We start from the raw sequence: 19,402 nt of genomic DNA, 5'->3' as shown, positions 1-19,402 counted from the left end.
TTTTTTTTTTTTTTTTTTTTTGGCTGCTTGATCTTTTTAAAATGTACTTAAGATCTATTAGTCTCCCTTCAAGTTCACTTAGAACTCTACTGTTTACTCCATTTTTCCTTCCAGTAAGTCTGATTCCATTCTGGAAAACCCATGTTTATTGAATGCCTCTGTGCAAGAGACATTGCTAAGTGAGTGGATGTCCGCAACTGACAAGGGTCTCAACAGTAAACCTGAATGGATTTACATGACCCAGGAAGCTCAGGGAGAAGCTTTTCCAGAGCAGACATCAGAAAAATAATGTTGGTCTTAGCTCTAAAATGAATGATAGCCATAAACCTGTCGCAAATTGAGGAATTTTTCAGTTGCATTTAGATTTCTGTATTAAAATATGTGGATATTAGAAATGTATTGTAATATCAGCTGTGACCCAAAGAACTCTCAGGTATGAAGCTGACATGTCACTGAGCTCATGCCAAGGAAATACCCTGGATATTTACTAACGGAGGTTGATCCTTCTTTTTGAGTTGATAGTCGAATTGGCCTAGGAGCTTCAGAACCTACAGTGGGAGCCTACCCATTTGCAAAGAATAAACAATGGGTTTGTGAGTCTCCCCAAGATAGATGCATCTCCATCGTGCTACACTGTGCACTTTCTTCTTACTGCATCCAGACCTGGTTCTACTACATGCACGACCTCATGGAGAACAGGAACTAAGATCATGTGCAGTACCTTGGCTTGCATTGTGAGTTTCTTGGCACGTATTTTTATTATTAAGATCTAAGGAGGATGGTGAAAGAAATCTAAGCCAAGAAAGTTCCTTTAAGGCTAGAACTCATAATTACACAGTTGTTACCAAGTCCACTTTCCCTTTTTACATTGGAGATGTAGCAAGACTTTTTGCTCTAGTGGCTACATTCATCTGGAAGGATTGTCATCCGGCTGGCCCAATCACCATGAGTAATTCCCAAGTAGACATGTATGCAAGCGAGAACTGTTCAAACCCCAGGGAAAAACTGAACATTGCAGAAATTCTAGAAATGATACTCACTTTTCTTTATTAATATCCTTTGAGCCTCTGTAGGAAGTAACTTATTCTCTGGAGTTTTTTAAATAAAGTACTTTCTTTGCCACTTAAGAGAACAAAAAAATATGGCTTCACAGACAGTCTTTAGGAAAAGGGCAGAAAAGAGTACAGACTCTTCATGGGAGTCTACACAGTACAATAGCCCAGCCTCTCTACTGCACATGAAACTTAGATTTGAAATGTGTGTCACCTGTAACAAAATCCACAAGTATATTTTATATAGAAGTAATTAAGTACAAATGTGCAACAGCCATTTTTATGTTTGTTTGTTTCAAAATACCAGAGGTGATTAGGCCATATTATGAAGTAATTACTTACTTTATTTAAGTTGAAATGAGTTTTTGGGTTATACAAGGACCAAAAACAAGAACTCGTTAATTCATTCTGCACATCACTGAAAAGAACAAAACAAAGAAGTTAACGCCTTTATTGCATTATGTTACAACACACCAATATTTTAAACACTGATGAGGACCCAAGTGGTCAAAACATCTGTGTTTGGTAAGAAAATAAAACAAATAAATTCTTTTTTTCTTCATCATTTAGTCCTTTCACTGGTGTGCTGAAATTCAGACTGAATTACCAAAGGTAATAAAATGGCATGTCTTTTTTAGTACATTTTCCTATGGAAAGTTTAAAAAAGTTTAAAAAAACATATTTGAAAACAGTAAATAAATAACCTACAAAACTCAGTATTTTCTTAAATTTGGAAGTAAACCACAGTCATTCTGGGGCTTGGGACTTTGTACACCAAGTTTCAGACCAGAGCATATTTTGGTATTTTGATGGTTGAGTTATAACCCCGTGAAAAAAGGGACTGATTGTGTGCAGTAAGGACAGCTGCCTGAGGAACTACAACTGAACTTCTAAAATAAAACCAGTGTTTACTGTCAGTGCTGAGCAGGAGACGTGAGACTCCATAAGTCCGTTCTGGAGGCCCTAAGAGGAGCTCTGGCAGCACTCTGTGACTTTCACCCTCTGAGTCGAGACTTGACCAGAATCTAGAACAGGAGAAACAATACACTCATGAAACCAAAACCAAAGCAAACCCCCAGATATCAGAAGGAAATGGAAGATGTCAAGGAACATTTATGACCCAGAGTTAGTTGTTCTAATGTTGCTTTCTTCACCTACCAGGTTCTAATTCTGCTTTCTAGTTTGTTTCTTAAGATATTGCTATAGAATTCAAATTTCGCTATGTCTGACCACACTGATAGGTAGTGCTATTAAGTGTTCCGACTTCTGTTCTTATAGGTTCATTTATGATATGATTCTCATTATGTGAAGCAGAATTCCAGCATGTGATTGCCACCTAACTACTGGGTGTTCAATAGAGAGTTCTGTCTCATATATTTTACAGAGATAGAGGCTGAAGCTGTAGTACTGGTTAATTTGTCTTGCATCCCACAAGGAATTTGGGTGACTGCAGAAGAATACTTGTCTTTTCCCATGTAAAAAATGAAGAAGAAAAAACTTTCAATTTTCATATCCCAGCTGAATGTTGTGAGGATTTGATTAGCTATTTGTACAATCTTAAACTCATGGAATTTACTGAGGGTTGTTTCATTTTGGAAGAAGATACTGGGAAAAGCACTCTCAGCTGGTTTGGGATAGTCAAACTGCTCTTGCAGCACAATTGGTTATAGCAATGCCTTGGCCTCAATATGAGTGAGAACCATGTTTAGAGTTATTTTGCCAGCGGCTCAGATGCATTGATACTAAGCCCTGTGCTCTCTTTTGGCAGCTCTCCATTGTAACCTAAATTAGCACCTCTGCCTATAAAATCAAGCTTTTCTCTTCCCCAAGACATTTATTCATTGAAAAATATATTGCACAGGTACTCTGGGCACAGCTCTGTACTGGTCATCTGATTTGTATGGAAACCAAATGTATGATGCTAACGACATTAAACCCATGTTCTGACCAAGTAAACCAGCCACACAAGACCTACCAAATCAGAACTTTAGATTTTAAAAAGTTCTTTATAGACAAAGGCATTTAGAACTAGAAAGTTTAGTTGTTTTCCCCCATGCACCACATCTAATTTGCCACAACCAGGGCTCAAAGCTGCTGGTCATCACTCCATAATGTGATCTGGCCAAGATAAGCCTCTTCATTGAGAATTTTTTTCTCTGGGTCTAGATAATCATCCCTAACATTTTCATCTTCTCTCCTCTTTTTGCCCTGATCAGTCCCCCTTAGTTCAGTCAAGTAATGATATAGTTGGCCAAATCCAGCAATGCCACATCCCCAGGCTTTGTGTGCATTTTTTAGGATGTGCTCTTAAATAATAAAATAATTTCTGCTTAGAGAGTTATTTCAGCCCTTTCTTAAAGACATCAAACCAAATTGATTCTTTTTATTGGTCAGTGATAGACACTGAGGGAATATTTGTGAAAACTGTGAGTTTTCAGCAAAAAGGTACAGAATGTATTACATCTGCAGCTAAGATCCTGGGGAAAGAAAAGGTTGCATAAATACACAAAAGGAAAGGGAAGAGATCCCTGGAGAAAAAAGTATGGGTTACTTTTAACTAGACTTTAAAAAATACTCATAGCTCTCACTTACTTGTAAACATGTACATTAATCCTGAGTGTATAAAAAAAAACACCATTTTTCCATGGTAGAAATTAACAAATAGTTATTTGGTAAGATATTCAAGGCTACAGATATTCTTGCAAGACTTATTTTTGTTATGAGGGACAGGAAGTTCCCAAAACGTCACAGCCTTTAGGTTAGCGCTTTTCTTGCATCACACCATCTCCTACAACTGAATTTAAAGTTTCTTCAAAATATAAGGAGACTAAACTCATTAGAATTAAATCACTGAGAGTAAACTCTGGATTTTTATCTGATTGTTCTTCTTCTCATCAGGCTTTGGCCCGCCATCGTATTTCTCATGTTTTTCAGTTCATTTTGATAACCCACTCCTAGAATTACTAAAACATGACATGAACACCATATGTATTCACCACTTAGATGTTACTATTGTTAAAATACATGCATTGAGATTTGAAAACTAAGAATGAACCTTTAGTAGATAGAAACGAGTTGCTATTATATACATTATAGTCTGCAGAGCTCTAGTAATCCATAACTTTATGTATCCCTAGCTATATGCCATTTACCTTTTCTTTATTTGCTTGCTCTTAATGAGAACTGGAAACTTTTTTTTTTTTTTGTACCGGGGATCGAACTTGGAACCTTACGCTTGGGAGGCAGGCAGTGGAACCACTGAGCTAAATCCCCGGCATGAAAACATCTTTAATATAAAGCTATAGATGTACATTTTGGCTTATGAGCCATAAACAACAGCACACACAGTTAAGGTTCCAAAAGAAATGAAGAACAAACTTCTTCAGGCTGAACTGGTCTTCAGTGGTCAGTATATCAGGCTCCTAGGCAGAAACAGCAGCAGTTGTTGTGGCAGTGCTTTGGAAGCAGATAAATCTGAGTCCAAATCCCAGGTCTGCCACTTACCAGCTGTGTGACCTTTGATACTGACTATTCTTCCCTAACTCTTAGTTCTGTCACCTGTGTCATGGAGATCATAACCTCAAAGAAGAAATGTGATGATGTGACTTAGATTGTCTAACATGAATAACTGTAGGTTTGAGAATTTGTGGACCCTCTGGCCCAAGCATGCCTAGTATCAATATTATAATTGCCCCCAGCCTTCTTAGGAACACATGGAGGTAAGAAAACTCCCACTAGGTCAGGCCCATGGTCCTTTCAGCCCAGCATTCAGTTTCTGGCGACAGGACTAGGAAAGTATTATGTAAGACACACTTGTCCTTGTTGCTAACTTCAAGAATTTTAAAGTTATTTTCCTCCAGATACCCTAGTTTCTATTAATAACCCACTATGGTTATTAACCCATTATTATGCATGAATTTAGCTAACTTTTGTTATACTTCTTGTGTCATTGACCTTTAATGAATTTTGTAAGTTTTCGGCTTACTATGCAAAGTAATTCTTTGCTTAGTTTTTCCTGGGGGTGGTGGGGGCATGTTTTGTTTTTGAAGCAGGATCTAACTATTTAGTCTGGTCTTGAATTCACTGTGTAGCCTAGGCTAGCCTTGAATTCTCGGCATCTGGGAGTACAGGCATGCACCACCAAGCTCAGCTACTTTTTTTTTTTAAGAGTAATAAGATGACTTGTCATTTAGTTATACTAAAATATGATAAGGAAATCCATCTTCACTTTCCCAGGCCTTTCATTTCTTTATACACAGTTATATCCCTGCCTGGATTTGATCATTGTAAATAGAAATCTTTGTCTTATATCATGACTAGTTTAATTGATTCCAAAGTTACTCCCATCCTTTTTTATTTATTTTTTGGACTACTTTATCCAGAAACTGTATCCCACACATGTGTTGTCATTATCGTCTGCTAGAGTTGTTGTGATTTAACTCTCCCCTCTCTCTGTCAAAATTACATTCTAAGTGTGTGCTAGGCTCAAAACAGACTGATCTTAATGTGAATGCAATTGTATCTGAGCCAAGGTTCAGCTTAGAGACAGCTGGCAAAATGTTCAACAAACTGGACCAAAGAGGAAGAATTGTAACAAAAAACATGGCTCTGTCTGTAGCAAAGCGAAAAACCTGCTTTAAGGAAAACTATGAGACTGAAATTTTTCCTCATTCTGAAGAGCATAAAAAAGAGATACTAGGCAGTGTTCTTGGACAGCTTGTTCCCTTAGAACTGGAGCTTGGACTTGGAGCACTGGAGTGCCCAGGACCAAGCCCAAGTTGGACTGGTTGATCTGCGTTACGGTGAGAGGCTGTGGCTGCCATTTTGACAGTGCAGCAGAAATCTGACTAAAGAGCCCCAAAATGCTTGCCTCCATATTAGCATCTCTAGCTAATAAGTCATATTTGAACTTTAAATGACTCATTCTGAGTGGGTGACAACCTACTGTGGAGGCAATCTGTGAACCCCAGGTCAACCTCCCAGTGAGAAATCCTTTCAGGTAGTGAATGATACAACCAGTCAGCCCCGAGACAAGAGCTCCTTGTGCTCCTGGACTTTGGCAGAACGTATCCTACTTCATTTTCAGTCCTACTTGTGAAGATCTTTGGCATATTGCCCTGGACATGGCACCTACATTCTCCAGAAAATGAATATGTTACATTTGTGCAGGGCTTTATAAGAACAGTTTACCTAGACTGTTTCTCTTGATCCTCACAATTCTGTGGGAAATATTCATGGTCCCATTTCATGGATGAGGAAAACTGATTCAGTTACTTATACAAGTGCAGCAGTAAATTGTACAAAAGAGACTGGTCTTGTTGTGCCCAGATCGCGATATCCTCAAAGACTACCAAGGAGTTGAGTCCGATGCAGTCACACGAGGAGTTTATTGTAAGCTCGAGCCTGGACCCCCAGACAACACCAACGCAGAGGTTCTGTACCTAGAGCCCGGAACCCGATTTCAAAAAGGCTTTTTATCAGCAGAGAAGCAGAACTAGAGGCTTTCTAAACGGGTCAATGCTTGATTGGTTAACATTTTGAAAATGCAGGCAGGGGGCAAAGGTCTGCTGACTTGAGTTGGTGGTCAGCAGTCACGTACTCGGCAGTCACACATTGGTAATTAACAAATACCTATAGGATGGTTCAAAGGCCACCAAGACCTTCCGGATGAGCAAACAGTTCGATAATTAACTTGGGGTCTCTATGTATTTCATAGTATAGAACCATTAACTTACACGTTAATCCAGATCTGGACTTCAAACACTACAAGATTGCCTTACATTCCTAAACCAGGATTAGAACAAAGGTCAGGGCTATGGCTACAATAGGAGGGGGTTTTTCCAGTAACTGAGTGGTGGCTTGATCACAGAATGGAGTTACTTTTTCAAAATGGAGTCAGTTTGGGCTCCACAGTCTTTTGTTACTAAGTCTTGTGTCCTTTCTGTAACCACCATGCAGATGATGAAGTCATTTCCAACCATTATCATAAAAATATACCTTCATTCATTTTCCCAAAATGTATTGTATTATACTTTCTTGTACCCACATTGATCTGAGCTGTTCTGGATGACAGCAAGGCTCATGAGATCATCCTGCAGACATGGCCTTTTAGGACCCAGAATACTAATAACACAGAGATTTTCCTGTATTCACAACCTCCATGTCATGTAGAGAATGTTCATGACATTCATGAGCCTGGCACCAACCTTGTGTCTGGATATTCAGTCAAGAAAAGGTCATTTATGCTGATCTTTTCTTTTTCCTAACTTCCCTTCCATATTAATCCTCCCACTCCATAATTCAAATGCACTTCCATATTCTTTTAATAAACATTTTTTGGCATCAATATCTTATTTCTTTCTTTACTTGTCCCTTCCTCCAGAAGGGAAGAGTCCCTGAATGATCCTAGGAAGTTGTGAAAAGCCTTTGCAAGGTAGATAATGGGTGAAGATCATTGCATTTCAGCTCCCTGATCCATTACACTCCTGCCTTTCACCAGCATGCAGACCTTTGTGGGTTTTTTTTTCCCAAACAGAATAAATTAAATATGAAAGAGAAGGACTAATGTAATTCAAATAAACATGTTAATGACCCTATTTTTCCATTTGGTAACTAGACCGGATGTGGTGGAATGCCAGTTTTTACTGAGCCTGTAATTTAAAACTTTCAACAAGGACACTTTTTTCCCTTTTATTTTCCATCCTCTACTCCCAATCCCTTTTATTCTTACAGACACTCCTTACTCTTGGATTACTTCTGGAATGTGAAAACTGTCCTCTTTGCTGCCTTGGGTCATAGGGAACCTGAGGGGTTACCTCTGTTGATATTTTGTTGTAGTTCTCTGGTTTGACTGGTGATCATCCTGCCAGAACTCCTATGTAAAAAGGAGACTGTTGTGTTACCCACCTTCTCTATGATCTTGCACCACCACCCCCTTATTTATTTATTTATTTATTTATTTATTTATTTATTTACAGATTTGTTTATGCTTGCTACTTTCAGTACTACTGCAGCATTCATATTTTGGGGGAAAAGAGCTCTTAGTTTGCTTTTAACCCTGTATATAGTGATCCATTTACTTTTTTTTGTAAGTGTCAACCCCTGTCTCAAGAGCTTGTTATCACACAAGTGGAAACCATTAACTAATTTAGATGCGCCCCAGTGACCCCTGGCCCTCTATCCTTTGCATTCTCTGTCCTCCAGAAAATGGGCTGCTCCGTATGAAGCCCAAAGCCCTTCTCTCCTCCAGGCCACAGATCTGCCATCTGTCTGCTACTTTCACCATTAGTGAGCTCCAGAGCCTGATTTTTCTCCAAACTGCATATTTAATCTTTAACTTCTCCACCCCCACAGTGAGATGGCCTTTTGGCATTTTACCTGCTAAAACCAGTTATCTCATTTCTTTCACTTTGGTCACTTTCCAGTGTTTGAAGGAAAACTTTTTGATGCGAACACATTTTGGGTTTCTTTTCCCCCAATTTACACTGGAGGGAGGAATGAAGGAGAGAGGGGCTTTGGCCCTGTTATTTCCTGTTTGTTTTTGTTCTGGAGAATGCAGACCATCTGTGTCTCTCAGACGCTTTTCTTCTATAGCCACCGAGCTGATTCTGATACAGTATTTAATTTTCTTAGTCTTTCTCATTTCTCTTTAATTTCCTATTCTTCCTCCAAAAACTCCTAAACCCCTCATTAAATCTTTCTTCCTGAAATTTCTTATCTTAATAGTACCTCTGTACATACAGTTCTGTCCCCATTAAGGCCAGGACACAAATTAAGTAAATGGTAATGGGAGAAAGGAACACGAAGAGGGGGAAGCAAGGAATCAGTAAATGAAAAGAGAAAAAAAAATGAGGATGTTCTCAGACCCAATTCCCATGCCCTAGAATACACTGCTTGGTGACAGCCTCATTTGTGGGATGAACTTTTGCCTTTTTTTTTTTTCTGAAGAAATACCTGTGGATGTTGGATCTCTCCTAAAAAGGTCTGACAGAGTTCCTCCCTGGTTTACTGTTCCAGCCACTCTGACTTTGTTTAAGGTTGTTCTTTCTTACACTAATCAAAATGCTTATTTGCCAGAATTGGTAGTGATATTTTAATTTCTCTGTGGGCACTCTGGGGAATCCCAAAGTGTAGTCGCCCTACAAAAATCCATTCTTTTCTCTGTTTTTCATGCAGTTTCACCACACAAAGCCTTCAAACAACTCAATCTTCTTTTGGTAGATGACTCCAACTGAATAGACTCGTCTTCAGGACACACCTTCATTTCATAGTTCATTACAATTTAGGACACAACACTTTCTCTATCGGTGTTTAAACACAGAACTCAAAGGACTTTGATTTCTTTCTTTAATTCTCGCAGTCAGAATTAAACTACTAAATGAATTCGAGGCTTCAGACTCCTACAGTTAATTTCACCAGTTCCACCCTGAAATGTCCTTTCAGTAATCCACTGAGAGCCAAGCTGCGGTGGGCTTCGCGCAGTGCCAAAGGAGCGCTAACCTGTGGGCATGTTGGAGCTCTTGCCTCTGGTCCCCCACTTCTCTCCCTCAGCAGCTTCTGCTTGGTCTGGATGCAGTCCCTTCCGCCATGCGCATAGCATTTAATCAGTGGTGTATTAAAATGGACCTCATAAGTCAGCAATAGCTAGGCCAAAATCGATTGGCTATTTTTAAAAGGAAAAAGGAGGATAGAAAATTGCTCTTTTAATCTAGGTAAATCAAATTGTGCTTGCTTGCTTTCCACCTGTAGCTTAGTGTAGGCAAGTGCATTCTGATTGATGATAGTATTTCTTTGTGCTGCTTTATTCATGCTTATCCACTTGGGGTAGAAGCATCAGGGTAGCTTCAGAACTGAGTTTTCACATTCACAGGAGAAAAGCTTGTGCCTTTTTCTCCAGGGGAGGGGATTATCTCCTCTTTGCCCCCTCTTAGAAGATTTGAATAGAAGCAGAACGCAGTCAGCATTTTCTACCTTTCTGTTTTTTCCCTGCCACGAAATCCTATCTGCCTGTGACATCACAGTGTGCTGCTTCGGGAAGCCTGTGATGTATGAAGGCAGGGACCCGAATTGGGTTAACAGCGCAGCAGGGGAAGGGCAGGGGAGCTTTGCTCTCCCACTAGGCAGTGTTGTGCTCCAGGCAGCGTGAGAGAAGTAGAGACCAGCTTTGGAGGAGCTCTTTATCCTGGGCATTTTTTTTTTTTAACTCTGGAGGCTTCTTTTCCTTTGATATCTTACCGACAAATGTAATTAATTTTTAAAGAAAAAATGATATTGTGCTTTGTTTTTAATGTGCAAGAAGATATGTGTGTGGGGTATGTTGGCAGGTTTGTTCTATAGCATTGATTTGTGACCAACAAAGGAAATGTCTACTTATGATACACAAATCAATGCAACCTGACTGTGAAAGTGCAAACAGAGATGTGAGAAAATTATTCAATCGTTAGTCTTCTATGGAATTTAAAAACATGCAGCCTTTCAATTGTTCCAATACTAAAAAAAAAAAAAAAAAAAAAAAAAAAAAAAAAAAAAAAAAAAAGAATAAATAGCAAAAAGAAAGGTAGTGCCTGAGGACCGGTTCTAATTTCATCTAGGTTCTCTCATTATTGTGGAAACGGCAGGTAAAGTTATAAGATTTCTAAAAGATTAGTGATGTTCGGAATGAATTTCAGAACTCATTCACCATGTCCTCAGATTCCGTTAATATCTGAGTTGTGGGAAACTGGTAGGAGAGCAGTTTATCTGAACTTCTGCTCCAGACTTCAGTGACCTTGACTGCTGTTAAAACTGAGAGTTTTTTGCAAATTCTTTTTCCCAAATAATCCATAAAAAGGTAAACCTCATGCTTGCATAATATTGTTTGCCATATAGGCAAGTTACAGAAATCAAACAAGGAAAATATAATTCCGTGATGCTAAGAGTATTTATTTTGTAAAACTTCACCAGTTTGGAAGAACTGAGAAAGACACAACTGATCTGAACCTGCTGAAAGTATGAATCACGGAATGTTGTTACGTAGTCTGAACTGAGATTTCAAAGTGCTAACAAGTAGAATTTCTTGAGCACTGACTCCAAAACACGTAAGTAGTGTCACCAGCATATCAGATATATGAATGTTAAAATATTTAAAGAATTTACATCCTCTTGGAAGTTAAATATGTTTCCTTCCACTTGTTCTCAACAATCATCTATCATTATGTATTAGTTTGCTTAGAAACATAATTTGCAGAGATAGCGAAAAGGTAAATTTCAATACATCCCTTAGTCCTAATTATCACAGATTGTGAATTATGCTAATTTCCCTTTTGGGGGAATGGGAGAAGAGATAATCAGATGTTACTTCTCTGAGCACTTAATACAAACAGCTTCACAAAAAGTTTTTTTTTTTTTATGTTTTTCCGGAGTCCAGGAAAGCCAGAGTCCTAGTCAAAATTTAGGAGAAAAAACAGAAGTCCAGGAAAATTTTCTAATTTTTCTACCACATACGTTTTCTTCTGTTCCAGTAATAAAGTTAATTACCAAGACCCTCTCATATTATCCTAAAAAATGTACTTTTGCTTCTCAACATCATCATGTTAGTTACATTGCCTAAAGAACGAAATCAAGGAACTGAAACAATGGATCAGTGACCTATCAAGTAAAGTAATGGAGAATAGATTTCTGGGCAATCCCATTCAAAATGAGAACCGTTACAATAAAAGTGCATAAATGTCTCACTCTGTGTTACACACTAATACGTCAAGAGTCTGATTCTGGCAGTTTAGGCCTCTGAATTACTACTCTGGAAAAGAAATAAATCAAGACCTTCAAGTATCCAAATGAGTATTCCCCAAGCCTCTAAGCAGACCAGCTTTCAAGCAATAGTGACTATAGCTTTCATATATCAGATTTTCCAATCCAAAGCAGATTAGAAAATGCATTTAGCATGCAAGTTTGAAAGGAGATGACCCTGAAACACGGGCAGTGACAATAGTCACCTCTGGCAGTACATAGTGGGCTCCATGCAGCTTAGTCTGGTCACTGGATGGGGTGGTGAGAGAGAACACTGATTCTCAGAGAGATAAGAAAAGTGTATTTCTGAAAAAAGGAACAATGAATAACCACAAAAATGACCCTGTAGCATGATAACAAAATCGAATGATATCCACATACTCTGAAAACTGGGATATATATATATATATATTTTTTTAAAGGTATCTATTTAAAAACTGTAGAGATCGCTTCTCGGCCTTTTGGCTAAGATCAAGTGTAAAAACTGTAGAATATAGATGGAACATTTTGTGCCTTGGTATATCTTTATGGCGGGGCTCTTTTTTTAATTTGGAAGAAATTAAGGATGGTTTTGTAGTGACACTGTAAGCCAGTCTAGCCAAAACTGCTCAGGATAAACACCTTAGAAGGCTATTTATTCTTGAATACTTTGTTTTAAGTCCAGCTCTCTTAAAATAAAGATGTTCTTTTTCATTGATCTTAGTTATATAATGTATGTTGTCATCTGGAGTAAGTCAAAGTTGCTGGTTTACTTTGTGAATGCGTCATTAGAAGTGACCAAAAACATGGTACAGGAAGTTGTTTGTGTGTTTTTTCATTGCTTATGCAACTTCCAAGCAGAAAATGTTCTTGAGACCAGATGGTAATGAACAGTCAATTGGAAGTTCTCTTCTCCAGATGCATTGATGTTTCATGTCTTCTTGAAGCCAGTTCAAATATACTTGTAAATTCAAGACTTAATTTTAGTAACCCTTTCACTTCTCCTAGACCGTATGTCAACAGGCAAAAAAAAAAAAGGCTACAGTATTTAATTTACAGGTTCTCTGAAGCCAGTTGTGCCACGGACAGCAATGTTATGGCCATGTAATCTAGCCAGATAGTTATGTCACTTGTGCTTTTGGACATAACTGGGTTCAAATGACTGCGCTATAATTATAGCTATGTTTTTATGGTACCAAACGTATCTTCAACTTTGTTCTTTCTAATAGTGTGTATTCTTAGGACAGTTTTTAAAAAATAACATTTACCCATTGTTTCGACTTGGCATGTAAATTTTGGGTTTTTTTTTTTTAATCTGCTCAGCAGTTTGGAAGTTTGCTTGGAGCACAGATGATTAAAGATAAAAAGCTGTTTTTCAAAAAATCTCTCTTGTAAGTAAAAATGAAGATACTATATCTGAATGAATGTGAAAAGTCGTCCCCTTGTATCTTTTTAAAGCTTCCCAAACTATCCCCAGTTCCTGGCCCAATGTAGCCTACCCAGATTGTCTTTAGGAAAGTAGTGAGTCACAGAGATTTCCAGTTAGCTGCATATCAAACTACACTTTCTCTCTTCAATTTCTGCTCACAGCTCCACCATTTCAGAATATGGTAAGGTATGCCAGAGCCCTACCATCTGTTTAATGGGCTAATTAAGTTTACCACATGCCTACTTCACAGGATTACCATGAGTGAGCTTGCCAAACATCATACAAATGTATATGTTTGTATATATTGATGTATAAATATATACATAAATAAAATTGTATTATATATGTGTGTGTGTGTGTGTGTATAAAATATATATATAACTGCATCCAGCATTTCTTAGTTTCCTTCCATCTTCTACTACCAGGATATATCACTTAAGCCTGTCTGGGCATTTGTCAGAGTTTGTGATCATGTGTGGCGGGACAGTCAGACTGAGAGGGACACAAATTGAGGGATTTAGAGGAGATAAAATTGAAATTCAATATGTATACATCTATCTGTGCCTATTTTAGCAATACACCATATTCTTCTTACTAAAATCTTGACATTTTTACCTTCATGGTCAAACTTTATGTAATACTGTATGTTGCTATTCTAATGTCTTAACTCTTAACAAATAGTACCTCTTTTCCTTTATCCAAAAAAAAAAAAAAGTCAGACTATTCTAAACCATCACTTCAGTACAAGGCTGCAGCTTTTCTGTATAACAATACAACTCTTCGCCAGTGTATACCAGCATGTTCTTCTACGCCAGCTTCTACACCAGCCTGTTCTTAAAACTAGCACTTTTTCTCTTATAGACCTTGAAACCCTTGATGACCTTTCTGGTGGTCTCTGAACCCTTCCTAGATGTGTGATCTCAGTGGCTCTAGCTATTACAAGAACTAATTATCACTTGGTATCCATGAATATTATCAATGGGTCCCAAATTGGGCCAAACTAAGTTGCTTCTTGGAAATGAGGCTTAATATAGATGTTTCCAGAGAGCTTTGAACAGTAAAGGGTGGAAAAAGGAAAACAGTTTAGGTAAAAGGAATTAAACTAGCAACAGAGCAGGGAAAAGATACAGTATTCTGTACCTGTGAGGAAGTCATAGGTAACCAGACTGCCTGGTCAGGATATGATATAAGCTCCAGATATTAGATTTTCTTGTGGATCCTTTGTCTGCACAAAGCTAGCCCTGCAAATTCTGGGCCATGTTAGCTTTGAGGATGTATTGGCCTGACTGCAATCTGGAGAAATACCCATGTCTGTACACCAGACTGTAAACTCAATATGTAACATTCTTTTTGAAAATGGAAAACAATAGCAACATATGAGGCTATCGTTGATACAACATTTTATTTAGTCTTTTCTAAGATAGCAGGGTACTTCTGAAGGCTTTTCTCTCTGAGCATTAGGATGTTTCTTATACTTCTTTAACTGAAGTAAATTATTCAAACAGGTCTGTTTTGTTTTATTTGTTTGTTTTTGTTTTTGCAGCTTTATACTTACCAGGGATTTTATAGACAAATTTAAAGAGAAGAAATAGCCAGTCTGTAAATAACCCAATTGAATAAACTTGCATGACCATTGGTGAGGGCCTTGAGAGAGGATGAAGAATCTGCATCAATTTTTTAAAAATTGTGTTTTTACCTAGCTAAGTCTAATTTGAAATGATATATTGATGTATTAAAAAATAGAGAATTTTTCCCATTACTTTCCCATATATACAAGGAAAAAAATCACCTGAATATTTACTATGTGACTTCTTCAACCCAAAAACCTAATACACAATGCAAACCACATAACACACATCAGCAAAAAGAAAGTACTAACCAAAACAAGAGGAAGGGGGAATTAATTTTTCTTATTTTATTTTTTATTTTTATTGAGTTTATTGGTACTTTTTAGGTATACAGTACAGTTATATTCATCACTGGAATCTTGTACCTTTACATGACCGGTCTTGGTTCTCATTTTTTCCCCTTACCTCTGCCCTCCCTTTACCTTCTCCACCCTCCCCATTTTATAAAGACTTTATTTCCATTTTTTCCTTTTCTCATATTTTTTCTTTTCCCTGTTTCCCTTCCCCTCCCCTTCCTACTTTCCCTATACCTTTAGCCCTTTTCTTCCTATTTCATATTACTTTTTCTTACTTTAGAATCATCAAATATTATCACTGAAAAGAATCTTAAAAACTGTCTAATCCAACACTCACACTTTATGTATGAGAAGGCATGAGTTTTGTGACTTGTATAAGGTCTTATACAATTTACAGATATTGCTGGAAATGCAGATATTTGGGGAGATAGTTGAATGTCTTTCAGTCAAAACACTCTATAATTCTTTCAGCTTCTCTGTAAACATTTTAGAGAATTCTAAATTTTCTTATCCAACCAGCCCCACTTTTTGTATCTTGATTATCAACTAGTTTCTCAATTAATTGCTTGGAAGTTTATTTTATAATAACAAATTGCTGAATTCCTATAAATTATTTTAAAAATTAAGAGAGTTCTCAGAAGTACCCTGAGTATTCTACAGATAAAGAGAACATTTATGTCCCACTTTATATGAATCCTACAATTCCTATAAAAATAGCCTAATCATATATTTTTTCAGGTTTTCAGCGTTTCGGGCATATTTTGGAACATACATATAGTTAATTCCAGAGTTGCTTATTTTCCTCCTCTGAGTTGTCCCTGAGATGTTTTTAAACTGCGATGCCTTTGTAAAGAAGTCGTTCCCACTACCATCACTTTCACCAGTTCCTACCATCATCAGTATGGCCAGTTACTACAGACTGATTGCCTATCAGGTTCACAAACAGCTGTGCTCATTGTTTTGCTGATATTTTGCTCAGTGCTAGAGGAGAAAGAACATGGTGAGAGTCTGGCACAACACAGCTCCTTTTTGTGAAGAAAGAGTCCATCACTAACAATAGACATTCAATAAGCATTTATTGAAAGGGGCAGAAAAAACACATAAAAAAAAAATCTCTGGATCTCTTGAAAAAATTAACTCCAAGTTTCTGATACAATGCTGTGTGGTTGATATACCACATATGGTTATTATGATCTACTTGTCAGCAACAATCCAGAAATATTCTTATTGTTGCCATGCAAAATGAAATAGTAATACATTTTTACATTTTAAATGTGTCTGGTCCACCAAGTCTTTGCTTGAATACCAAACCCACCACTGTGAAGGAACTGGCTGACATACCATCCTGAAACTTTGGGTCAGAATAATCTCTTCCCAGATACATGGAACAAGTGTGATTTAGGCCAAAAGAAGGAAGAAAGGTAAATCTCCTGCTCTTCCGTGCATGGGAACCATTTGGCAATATATTCATAGTAGCTAGAGGGAATAGATTTTTGTGAAGAAAACCATGGTGTCTCAGGACTGTTTTTATTAAAACATTAAGTCCACCAACTAAGAACAATTTAATTCACAGAGCATATGAAATAAACAGAAGAGTCTAGTCCCAACAGCTGTGTCCCACCACTGTGATCCTATTGTGAAGAAGAGTGATTTAGTGGTCAAGATCCATCACCACTGTATTTAGATTACAAACAAAACAAAACAAAACCTAGAGCTCGTTTCCTCTAGAAGCCACATCCATATGCTGTGTAGCAAAACGAAGAGTAACAGAGACTTTGTAATTAAACTCAGCCAGTATCGCAGGTAGAGAGAATGAGACATTAGTGTTTTTCCTTTCTCTTCCTCCCTCTTTTTTTTTCTTTTTCTTCTTCTTCTGTGTCCTGATTCAACTAAAAACTTTAGTTTATGTATTTTGAGAGTGTCCCAAAAGGAAATAGGCAGAGTAAATCTTCTTTTGGGGGAACACACAACCATTTTGACCGATAACTATCTCGTCATGACTTTTTATATCTGTAAGCAACTGGGGAGCATGTAGAATAGCCAGGTGCTAGCCCTCCAAGTGCAGGCTGGTTTGAACTCGTCTAGTTCACTGTTTCATGTTACTGAACAAATCAAAACAGAAAGTCTCTCTGTGGCCCTAGCCCAGATGAGTGGCAGAATGTAACCTCTGACTGTAATTTTCCACTAAGTCTGCCCCCAATACAATTTACATGATATCTAGGGCTATGTGGCTCCTGGGAATGTACACTCAAAAAATATGGTACAGTATTCCAATAACTTTTCTTAGGATGGTCAAGATGAGGAAGTAAAGAAACAAAGACGTGTGTTATAAATTTATAATCTTCTCCCTCATCAACTTTTAAACTTTTTCTCTCAACCAAATGAATGATTTAAAGAAAAACTTACCTTTGTAATTTTTAGAGTCATTTTCTCAGCCTCTCCTATTATTTTGCTTTTTGGTAATCACCATAATAGTGGCTGAGTGGGCATCATGTATTTAAAAATCTCATCATGTATGAAAAGCCAGAGCATACATTCATGGGAAAAATATAAGTTCACAAATACAGAGCTATCTCCCTCAAAGAAAGTGGCTCAGATAACTGTGCCTGTCAACATGGAGCCTGCATGTGGAACACTGCATTGTAATTGCAGTTACCTTTCATTCTCTGGAATTTGATGTAGTGACTATAGCCAAGAACCTTTGGAATATATTTTTGTGGTGAAACAAACAGGAGTGGAAAGAAAAATCCTTTGAAAATTAAATCTAGGGTAGTATAAGCTAGCATGTGTTCCAGTATTCCCCTCCATATTTTGGGTTTGGAGTTTTCATACAAAATAGAGTACTGTATTAGAAAATGTGTCTATTTCAAGTACACTCTGAGAGGCTGAAGCAGAAGGATTACAAGTTTGAGTCCAGTCTGAGCAATTTAGCAACTTAATGAGATCCTGCCTCAAAATTAAAATATATAAAAGGTCTAAGAATGTACCTTAGTGTAAAGACCCTAGGTTCAATTCCCTATGCCACACCACCAAAAAACAAAAAGAAAGAAAGATAGATTTGTTTCCTACAGTTCATTGAACTTAGCTCAGTATATGGGTCATCAGGTCCCATGATGCATGCTTAATAAATATATTTTAAAGTACAGAAAATAATTTGTGCGATCTTTTTCTCACTCTGCCTCCTCCTTGTCTTTCTTACTGTAGGTAGGTGTGTGTGTGTGTGTGTGTGTGTGTGTGTGTGTCTGGGAGGTAGACAGATTCCCTACCTGGAAATGGCTTGCTATTATTAGACATTCAGTTACCAGGGGTTATGTAAGACAATTGAAGCTCTGTTTTTTAACAGAGACATGATTCATGCTGCTTGTAGTAACAGTAACCACCTCCGAATGAGACAGAAACCAGACACAGACAAAGGCTGGAGAAATCAATGCCGGCTTGGTACAGCCATTCTCCTGATAGCCTCTGCCTTTCAGTCAGAGCACTTAGGTTATCTGGAGAGGACGCTCCTGCTAATTCTGGATCTTTTCTGTCTCCTGAGGCTTCCAGGTGAAATCATGTGGGCTGAAGCTGTGTACAGGAGAAAAGTGGGCCTCAGGAGCAGTGACGTCTGACCTCCTTCCGGAGGCTCTCTCCTGTGTTCAGACACACCTGAAGAACAGTCATTGTTACTTACGCTGTGGCTCAGGATTCTCTGTAGCTTTCATTCAGAAAGGCTGGGACTTAAGTGTTTGGCTCACTTAAGTAACTTTTCTCAAGGAATGCTTTGCAGCATGCGGGAGAGGAGAGGAGGGAGAGAGATTTGAGCGGGTGCCAGCTTCTTCCAAAACCCCAATGACTGTTAACTGACTGTTAGCTCCCACACACATTGGAGAGCCTTCCCTGATTCTTCCAGACTGCACTGACTCCGTACTCCACAGTATTCAAAGCACTTGCACAACTTTGTGAGACAGGCTAAGCTCACATTATGTTCAGTGCTGTTTTACCGCTTGAAGAAATTTTACAATTTGGAGGTATTATGCCGTTCACTGATAACAGGACTTTATATGTGAGCAAAAATAAGGCTTGAAAAAGTTAGTGACTTAAACAGGGTCGTGCAGCTAGTTTTTTCCAGATCCAGGAAGGCAAGGCAGATCTTCTGACTCTCTGCTTTACTTCTCAGCTTTGCTATAAAACTTGTTGGCAGCAGTGACTTTTTAAAAAAGAAAAGCAAAAAGAATTTTCTGCTGAAAACCTTTGTTTTAGGTTAAACTC

At 37.9% G+C, this 19,402-nt stretch overlaps 1 protein-coding gene and 1 pseudogene across 11 annotated transcripts in view; both read left to right on the top strand.

Annotated features, from left to right (window-relative positions):
- Positions 1-19,402, top strand: part of Zbtb20 (zinc finger and BTB domain containing 20) — a 357,321-nt gene that overhangs the window by 265,537 nt on the left and 72,382 nt on the right. Inside the window, exon 1 of one of the 11 annotated variants that reach the window (XM_010630062.3) lies at positions 11,050-11,128. The exons of the other annotated variants lie outside the window; for them this stretch is intronic. The gene's annotated coding sequence lies outside the window, so the exon portion shown is untranslated. Of the gene's footprint in view, positions 1-11,049; positions 11,129-19,402 lie in introns of those variants that run through there. 11 annotated transcript variants of the gene reach the window in all.
- On the top strand, positions 12,265-12,426 carry LOC117283303 (annotated as a pseudogene).

This window comes from Fukomys damarensis, unplaced genomic scaffold, assembly GCF_012274545.1.
Source record: "Fukomys damarensis isolate Sample0158 unplaced genomic scaffold, DMR_v1.0_HiC HiC_scaffold_24, whole genome shotgun sequence".
NCBI classification, from domain to species: domain Eukaryota; kingdom Metazoa; phylum Chordata; class Mammalia; order Rodentia; family Bathyergidae; genus Fukomys; species Fukomys damarensis.
Note: the sequence above shows the minus strand (reverse complement) of the source record. Positions and strands in the feature narration are given on the sequence as shown.